Below are 10,462 nucleotides of genomic sequence, written 5' to 3'. Positions count from 1 at the left end.
ACAAACTAGCCTCTCATTTTGCATAGGTCCGTCTTTCTGTTGTATATCATCTGTATTTCATATAACATTCGATTTGCCTTAAATCTTGGACAAGCTCGGCATTTACTAGTTTAACTTTGCTGTTTTAATATGGGATGAGCTTATTCTTATCATGATCAAAATATCCGTCGATAATATGGGTTTTTGTATAGCAAAATATTCTGTTCTTCAAGAGCTCCAAGCTCAGCATTTACGAGCTTCCCTTTCTCCCCAATGTGCAAAGCCGTAGGGCGAATGTGTACAAGGATGTTTAATATCTGACATGTTAAAAATATCCCAACAAAAGAAAGACGCGTGACAGCGCTAAATCACAAAACAGCACGATTATTACGGGACAATTAATGCTAGTATAGACTTCAAATGAAACAAAGAACAGATTCTGTTCAAAAATACATATACATATACTATATATATATATGTCTGGGGTCTATTCGAATGTGTCCTCACAAAATATGAAATTTTATCCGAACCGGTTCGAATCCGATATTTAATTGTATGAATCGAACTTTAAAGCAAGCCAATTGCCCAAAAACTAACCATGCTGATAAATAAACCATATAAGTTTCCAAAATGAACCATATAGGTCTCCAAGATGATTTGGCCTTTGAGAGTCTCAGACCCAATGCATTTACAGTTTGAGCTCAACCATTGGACTTACATAAAATTGATATGCATACAATTTAAAATGGGCAATTATGAATTTAAAATTCAATGAAATCAAATCGGTGTTCTGAAATATTGACAACCTGGCTAATGAACCGTGAACCGAACCACTAGCAAACTGCTGGGACTTGCATTTTCGGCTGTTATTTGGTTCACGGATTGGGTTAAGGGAATTTTAATTCTGGGCTTATACCGATGACGCGGCTTGCAGGCTAGGTATTGAAATATATTTAGCGACAAGCAAGTTAAAATCAAATTGTATTGAGTGGGATAAGGATTGAAGCATTTTCACACACAATTGTGATAGAGAGTCAGCAGAAGGCGTTCTCCAACTGTGCGCAACGGATGCCGGTAAATGCGCACATGGCCAACCACCGGGCAGAAAGAAAGAAACTTTGTCATGTCAAATTCGAATAGGTTAAAGGGTTGAGCGACACTAAAATAAATGACAGTTCCCCAAGGAGAAATTAAAGAGACGTACGTTTCAGATGCGCTCCTCCTCCGCTCGTATCTGGCACAAATCATACAACCTACTAATTTGTATAAATATGCATCGATTGGGTGGTGAGTGCTTACATATTATCGTTATATCGTTAGCCATCGCGCTGACAACCACGGCCAAAATGTGGACCACTTTCAGCCGGTGGAACAGGCGTTTAAATCTCTATTTAGTGCACCTCGTTGGCTGCACTCTTCTCTGAGGGGGTTGCCCTGTGCCGTTGCTCTGCCGGCTGATGATGATGCTGTTCCTCCTGAGCCTTTACGTCACCGGCACACAGTCGGTCGTCGGTCGTCGGTCGTCGGTCGACGGTCGTTGGTCGACGCTCCGCAGCCCACTCGCAGCCAGAATTAACCGCCTGCTGTTGCCAACGAACTAGAAAGAACAGTCGTTCCGCCACGTGTCGCTGACAAACTGCTTAAACACGCCGTTGATGAATTCAAATAGAGTCGTTCGCTGCATTGCCAGGGCTACCAGATTGCCGGTCCGAGCCGGGTTGGGTTGGTTTGGGTCCGTGTCCTCGTCTTCGTCCTCGACAAATTACACACTTTGCGGCGTTTTGCGCTTTTAACAACTTTATTGTTATCGATCGATGGTCGCCTGGCTGCCAATTATCAAGTGCCAGAGCAGACAAGCACCAATTGTGTAAATCAGACATATCGATATTCCTTTTGTGTGCGGGTCGGATGGCGGTTGGTATGGCGGGTGGTATGGCGGGAGCTGTGACAGAGGCGAGATGAAGAATCGCCGAGTAATTTACATACGGAGCCCACCAAATGTAATTAATTTTATGGACGGCTGGGCTATGATAAGCATACAAACTTAACGCAATTACATACCTCCAATACAGACCCAAACAAACAAACACGGAAATACTCACATGCACGTCTAAAAGGGTGGAAGGGGGTAAGGGGGGATAAGTAGGTGGTCACCAAAGCTTAGCTGTAGGTGTACATGAAATTAAGGATTACACGAGTTCTTTCCATGAGCTGTGTGCACGTCAATTTCAATGGTCAAGCCCAGAGCTAGGCTATATAACATTTGAACCGGCGGGCATTGTTTTTCCTCATTTGTTTTTCTTTCAACTTGAACTATCCTCTTTCATCCGTATTTCCCAATGCTGTACTGAAATTTAGGAAATTGCTGAAGACTTCCCCAAATGCAATACGATTAGGAATTTTATTTTCCGCAATAGAAGAGGGGCAGATGGATGTGCAACACAATTGAATAGCTTTGTCAAATAATTATGTATGGTCGTACAGACGGACAGACAAGCTAGATTGAGCCAGCTCTTGATACTGTCTAAGAATGTATCTACTTTATGGTGTCGGAGATGCTAGTTTCTGCACTTTACATACGTTTGCACAAAATCAATAAACGCTTTTTATACCCTGAACCCATTTAAAATGGGTATAAGGGTATATTGTATTTGTGCAAAATCCAAATGTATGTAACAGGCAGAAGGAAGCATCTCCGACCCCATAAAGTATATATATTCTTGATCAGTATCAATAGCCGAGTCGATCTAGCCATGTCCGTCTGTCCGTCCGTATGTATGAGTCAAAGGATCTCAGAACCTATAATAGATACTCCTAGTTCCCGCGCAGATCGAGTTTGTTTCCGATAATCGATAACTTACTCCGTTTCCCAGCAATCGATAAAAATCGATATCGACATCCTGTTTTTTTAGCAAATTGGGTAAATAATAAGAGCTAAAGCCACCAAACATGATATGTTGCTTCTAGAATATTATAGATATTTCAAGTATCTTTCATTTCATACCTATCGCCACCTCCCCGCTACCACCCCAGAGCTATAAATCAAGTTAATAACCCAACTTTTATTGCCAACCAATTTAAACCACAATTTAAATGCAATTGATTTTTTCAGAATACACAAATATTCTATGGTACAATAAGATATACTGTAGAAAATTTCATAAAGATCGGTTAAGAAAACCCAAAGTTATATGCAACTGCGCAATTGAATGGGGCAGCAGCTTTAAGAATTTCTGTATACATGTACACACACACATTCATGCGCGTCTGCTTCGCATTCTAATAGCATGGTAATTGCATCTTTTTTTTGTAATGTTATCTTAGTTCCTTTTTTTTATCATAAGTACTTAATTGTTGGTGTGGCTGCTGAGTAGAGGCATAGCAAGTGGTGCGGTCTGTCGCGAGTTCGAGCCCTACCGGGGAAAGTATCATTATTATTTTTTTTTGCTGGTGTGGCTGTTGAGTAGAGTCGACAGTAAGTAATGCGGTCAGTTGCAAATTCGAGCCCTGCCAAGGGAACTTTTTTTTATTAATTTATTTGGTGTTGGAATAAGAGGGTTCAGGGTATCCCCTAGTCGGGAGCTCCCGACTAGAACCTCTTACTTGTTAATATAGAAATAATTATGAAGAAATATTGTTAAAAACACATGGTCTATTATTATCAGCTTTTATTTATAACTTTCCTTTTATAATTTAGTTAATTAATTAAATATAACAAATTAATTCATAACTTTTATTTGATTGAAAAGGCAATAAATAAATATTTAAATTAAATGTAATTTTTACCTCGCATATATAATATAAATATAATATATATGAGCCAGTGTTTTTTGTGCTTAAATTCATATATAATTATGCATATATATTAATGTATGCTCACATGAATGTTAAGTATAATATTTGCAAACATCAGTATTCCTCCCAAACTTCAAATTGAAGTTCCCGAATATTTACTAGCATCCTCAAGGGCGAAAGGTTTTTCCTCGGTTTGGTATGTGCGTTCAGTTTTATAAATATTAAGATTAATATAAATATTAGATTTATATGTATAATATACTATATACCATTCTATACATTATATATTACATATTATATATATATATATATATATATATATATATATATTCATGCGAGTATATAGTATAGTATATATTATATAATTCCTTTTCTCTCCGTACAATATTATAATTGTAGTTAGTGTATAAAGCAGCCGCTGCTCTCTCTACTACTTACCAAAAATATTCATGTTTACAATCGCCTTCGATCAATAGTTCGCCAATGCAAGAGGACAGCTCATTGCAGCTGGCGCTCTCGATCAGTTTATCCCTACTTGATCACTCCATCATCTTGCCGAGTGATACGAATCATTTGAAGTGTCACCGTGAATCATATCAATGATGAAGTGCTTATTTAGCGTGTTGCCTTCTCGCTTGTACTCGGGGACTGTATTCGTACTTTATTGTTAGTTTGCTGCACACAGGTGGAAGGTTAGAAAGTTACCCTATAGACGTAGTCCTCCGTCAGCAACAACTTGTTCAAGTTTTATTTTTTGATATCCTTTGCCAGATGAATAAATAAAAACAAATTAAAAATATCTAGCTTCTTCTATAGCAAATCTAGAGTGGAGAGCAAAACCTGCCGATGATAAAACCGGGAGGCTTTTGATATAGCTTCACAGACCTTGTTGTTGGTCGCAGTGAAACCTCGACTCGGCCAGCATAAGGTTTTGAAAATATAAGAGCTATCAAATTATATAAATATTTCAAATTTCAGTTCTCTGGATTTTGGTGTTTCCGAGATTAAAGCATTTATACAGAGGGACACTGCGAGCTTCCTCGAATTGAATTGAATTGAATTGAATTGTCGAACTAAAACATATTTTTAAGGCCATATATAAGAAGTTTGTACTTTGTATTCAGCTTACCATTTTTGTGAAAATTCATTCGTTACATGTGCAAACTTTTCGCAAAATCCATCCTTGTGGGATGTTGCGGCTCAATTTTCGACGTACGACCATTTGTAAATATCTTGAAAAAATTTATTTGAGACCTGTTTCATATTTTCGGAAATTCTACATTTCCTGGACGATAAATTTACATCAAAGGTTGTAAGATTAGAATTACATCAGATCTGCTTTTATCTTATTTTAAAAGCTCAACATAAACATCTTGTGCAGCGCAGCTGGAAATAAGGATGAGCTTTACTTATAAAAAGAAATATGTAGCTCTTCTTTCTTAAAACCCATTTGCACTTCTCGTGGATTTAAAAAAGCGGAAAAATTTAACATAGCTGTTAGAAAACAAGTTGAAAACTCCGAGGCAAAGAGTTTGAAGCTGATCGGATGATAAACATAGGCAGCGTATATACCATGTAGACAAGCTGGATCACCCGTCGTTGCGCGGATTTTGCTATATTGATTACTCGAGGCTACAAATTGGGACATGCCTTTTTTTGCAGAGTGAAACGAAAGTTTCTCCGCATCAGGTTGTATTTAAATAGGGTTCATGCAATCTTCAGTGCTTTACTATAATACATAATTTAAGCTTGGGCTATTCCACTGATTCGGGCTGGACGAAAAAAATTGAATTATTGTATAACAAATGTTACGGCAATTTTCATGAATTCAAAATCATTGAAATGAAATAATGGAAATCCCAAAAAACAATCAAAGGGATACCCACTCCCAATGCCTGCTAGACTGTTTATATACATACACATATATGTTTCCCTTTTTTTGAAGGGCGGCAAGGGCTCAGCATTCAGCACTAAAGAGGTGTTTAGTGCCGACTGGCCTAACCACCACCCCTCTTAACCATTTATTGTGCGGGGTGTGTGTGCACGCGTGCGTGTTTCTTGGTGAGCCACACAAATTTCTGTTCTTTAAACACAAATCCCAACACAGAAGAGGGCGTAACTCTGTTGATAAAGTTAAATTAGCAGTCGGGCATTTCGTCCATAATTCCCCCATCCCTATATTCATATATATGTATGTACATATGTATATGCATAACGTATGTATATTTATATGTATATTTATATGTATATGTATATGTATATGTATATGTATATGTATATGTATATGTATATGCATATGTATATGTATATGTATATGTATATGTATATGTATATGCATATATATATGTATATGTATATGTATATGTATATGTATATGTATATGTATATGTATATGTATATGTATATGTATATGTATATGTATATGTATATGTATATGTATATGTATATGTATATGTATATGTATATGTATATGTATATGTATATGTATATGTATATGTATATGTATATGTATATGTATATGTATATGTATATGTATATGTATATGTATATGTATATGTATATGTATATGTATATGTATATGTATATGTATATGTATATGTATATGTATATGTATATGTATATGTATATGTATATGTATATGTATATGTATATGTATATGTATATGTATATGTATATGTATATGTATATGTATATGTATATGTATATGTATATGTATATGTATATGTATATGTATATGTATATGTATATGTATATGTATATGTATATGTATATGTATATGTATATGTATATGTATATGTATATGTATATGTATATATGTGTGTTTATGTATGCGTATAGACAATTGTGTTCCGCATAGGGTGCGCGACTTGGACATGCCCTAAGCGAAACAATGCTTTGTTTCATTATTATTTTCTTTGAACGCAATAATGAACAACACAGCAATCATTTATACAACAATGCGATGCGCCCAAGCTGCGGATAAAGATGACGATGGGTTATGACGACAATTTCAATGAGGATTTGGCCGCGACTGCGTTGGATGGCCGTCATCAGAGTGAGGCCGGAGCCGGAGCCAGGACCAGAGCGCAACTCTCTCACTCATTGCTGGAAGCTGCCAGTTGACTGGGCAATTAACCATTGAGTTGGAAAAGGAAAAAGGGAACTTCAGCAACAGCTACAGCCTCGCAAAGCTGTTCGCAGTACATTTTATAAATTCTGCACCCTAGCCCTTACGCCAGAAAGGCTGGAATATTAGAGAACAGTGCATACTCAGGCCTGCTCCTGGTATTCGCCTGATAATTGGCATTGGCAGACATACTGGCAGATTGGGATTGCAGCGGGCGTTCATTTTGGTGCAGCGCATTTTATTACTTGTGTTACCTAGGTGGGGGGATGGAAGCTGGCTTTCTGGTAGTACAATTTTACACATTTGCTCCGCACCCGCAAGACTATTGTTGGCCATCAGCTGTTTAGATTCAAATTCGATCTCGTCCTGCGTTATTTTTTAAATAAAGCTATGTTTGAAATATCTATTAAGAAATACATATATATTTTTTTGGGATTAGAGTTTATTAAAATACTCAGGCTTATTTATTTTTATACCCTGAACCCATTAAAAATGGGTATAAGGGTATATTGTATTTGTGCGAAAGCCAAAGGTATGTAACAGGCAGAACGAAGCATCTCCGACCCCATAAAGTATATATATTCTTGATCAGCATAAATAGCCGAGTCGATCTAGCCATGTCCGTCTGTCTGTCCGTCCGTTCGTCCGTATGTATGAACGCAAGGATATCAGAACCTATAAGAGCTAGAGACTTGAAATTTTAGATGTAGATGCTCCTAGTTCGCGCGCAGATCGAGTTTGTTTCCGATAATCGATAGCTTACTCCGTTTCCAAGCAATGGAATATCGATATCGATATCCTGTTTTTTGGGCAATTTTGGTAAATAATAAGAGCTAGAGTCACCAAACTTGACATTTAGCTTCCAAAATAGATATATATGCATTTGATGTTGGTAGAAGAGGGTTCAGGGTATCCCCTAGTCGGGAGCTTCCGACAAGAACCTCTTACTTTTTAGTCTTTCGTTTTTCTTTGACCCGCACTCTCCAGGGTGGAGGGGTGGACTTTGTGAAAAACGTTTCAAATAAATCACCACAAAGATCTATAAAAATGAGTTTTAGGCGATTGCGAAAAAGTTCCAACCATTCTTCCCATTTTTTTCCAATTGCGGGTGGAACCAAACCGCTGAAACACGCATTCATTTTATGTAAGGCTTGAACATAATTTTGAAACAAAACGGAGAAAACTTAAAACTTTGCTCAAAAAGTCTTTAAATCACATTTTCAGTGGCGATAGCTTGGAATCTCCAAAAAGTGTGCAACACATCTCAATGATTTTTGCACGGAACTTTCACCACCCATCTTTGCACTCCCATTTATGCCACGGAGAAATCGATTTTTTGAAAACTGTGAAACTCCTCTCAAATAAATTTGAGCAAATATCTTCGAACCTGAGTTTGAGACCGATCGGATGGTAAACAAATAAGTTTTATACAAACGCATTTGCATTTTTGGTATGTGGGTTGATCACTAATCAGTCAGTCAGACAGTCAGTCAGTCGTCAGTCAGTCAGTCAGTCAGTCAGTCAGTCAGTCAGTCAGTCATTAAGTCAGTCATTAAGTCAGTCAGCCAGTCAGTCAATCAGTCAGTCAGTCAGGGAGTCAATCAGTCAATCAGTCAGTCCATATAGATATACCTAGGGGAACCAGTTTGCATTCAAGTCGCATCCAGCGTGTTTGGCATCGGGATCATCGACAAGTCAAGCGGAATTAATGCGTTTAATTGCTTTGTTGAAGCGTCAAATATTTAAAGATATTGAAACGTTGGATTCCATTTTTTTTTTTAAATTGGACTTTTTCTAATGCCACAACATATAAATAAAAAGAAATAAATAACAGAAGCAGGCAGAAGAATCTATATTCGAACTGTCACAGGTTTCATTCGCTAGACAATTCGTTTCTGAATCTGCCTCTAAAATCGTTTGTGTAAAACAAAATTGTGATGTTGCTGTAGGTAGATTTTACTCGGTTTTAGCGGAAACATTGCAAAGGTCTTTCTGTCGGAATCGGACGAATAGAACCGATAATTATGATCGGTTGAAAATATAATTGTCTTTAAAAAATAGGTCTGTTTATTAAGATTAACCTAATTAAACTGAAAACGAGTTGCTTGTATTCTATATTCATGAAGACAGAATTGAGTCTGTACAGAATGTTTCTTGTTGTTTGCCCTTCGTGGATTCAATTGGGATACTCCTGCTGATGATTAATCTTCCTTCCTTCCTTAAGTAATTGTAGAATATTTATTCATAAGCTAATTACGGGTGAAATCAGCTCGGAGTCGTCTCCTGCTCTAATAAAGTCAAAACTATTTAGCAAATATATAGTCTTAGTATAAATTCGTAGATTGTCATCGTTCTGTTATTCGCGACTCGGGAAAAAAAGATATGTTAAAGTCCTATCGGACTCATATGCCGTAAGGAATTTTAGGAAGAATCCGTCGAATAATGAGCTCGTTTGGCAATATGCTCGGCCATTTTTGAAAGGAAACCAAACCAACAAAATTTAACAATTGCGAGTTTCACTTTTCACTTGACACATTTGTAAAACCGTCAGTCAAAATTCTCAAAGGGTAATTCATAATATCGGCATATCGATGATGGGAGATATACCTGATTTTTCATAATAGTTGATCCTGCTTATTAGGTGTTGCATCAGGAGAAACCCACATAATAAATCGGTTCACGAATTAAAAGAATAAGACCCCTATTGAAACTAGAGACTAGTTATACGAAATATATATATATGTTGAATATCTTTACATATTCAGCAAATGACCGCATTAGGTGAAATGCGTTGAGTGTGAACGATACCGATCTATATACATATAGACTAGAGACATATATTTTACGATATATATATATATACTAATATATATAAGAGGTTCTAGTCGGGAGCTCCCGACTAGGGGATACCCTTAACACTCTTCTTCCAACATCAAATGCATATATATATTCTATTTTAGAAGCTATATGTCAAGTCTGGTGACTCTAGCTCTTATTATTTACCAAAATTGCCCAAAAAACAGGATATCGATATCGATTGCTTGGAAACGGAGTAAGCTATCGATTATCGGAAACAAACTCGATCTGCGCGCGAACTAGGAGCACCTACTTCTAAAATTTCAAGTCTCTAGCTCTTTTATGTTCTGAGATCCTTGCGTTCATACATACGGACGGACGGACGGACAGACAGACGGATATGGCTAGATCGACTCGGCTATTGATGCTGATCAAGAATATATATACATTATGGGGTCGGAGATGCTTCCTTCTGCTTGTTACATACATTTGGCTTTCGCACAAATACAATGTACCCTTATACCCATTTTTAATGGGTTCAGGGTATAAAAAAAACTGCTGAGTTAACTTTTTTAATTGACATTACATCATTTGAAAATGTAAAAATGAAATTTGTTTAAAAATAAGCAAATAATCAATTGCTTAAAGTTACAATTCCCGATTTGAACAAAATGGGTAATAATGCCAGCTCAAGGAACAAGGAAGGAATGTGACTTATCCCACGGGTTGCCATTTCTCTGACGGCTGCAATCCAACAAGTGTTGT

This window comes from Drosophila novamexicana, unplaced genomic scaffold (assembly GCF_003285875.2).
Source record: "Drosophila novamexicana strain 15010-1031.04,08,12 unplaced genomic scaffold, DnovRS2.1 tig00001222-arrow-arrow-pilon, whole genome shotgun sequence".
Taxonomy (NCBI): Eukaryota; Metazoa; Arthropoda; class Insecta; order Diptera; family Drosophilidae; genus Drosophila; species Drosophila novamexicana.
The sequence above is the reverse complement of the archived record's forward strand: the minus strand, read 5'-3'. Positions refer to the sequence as shown.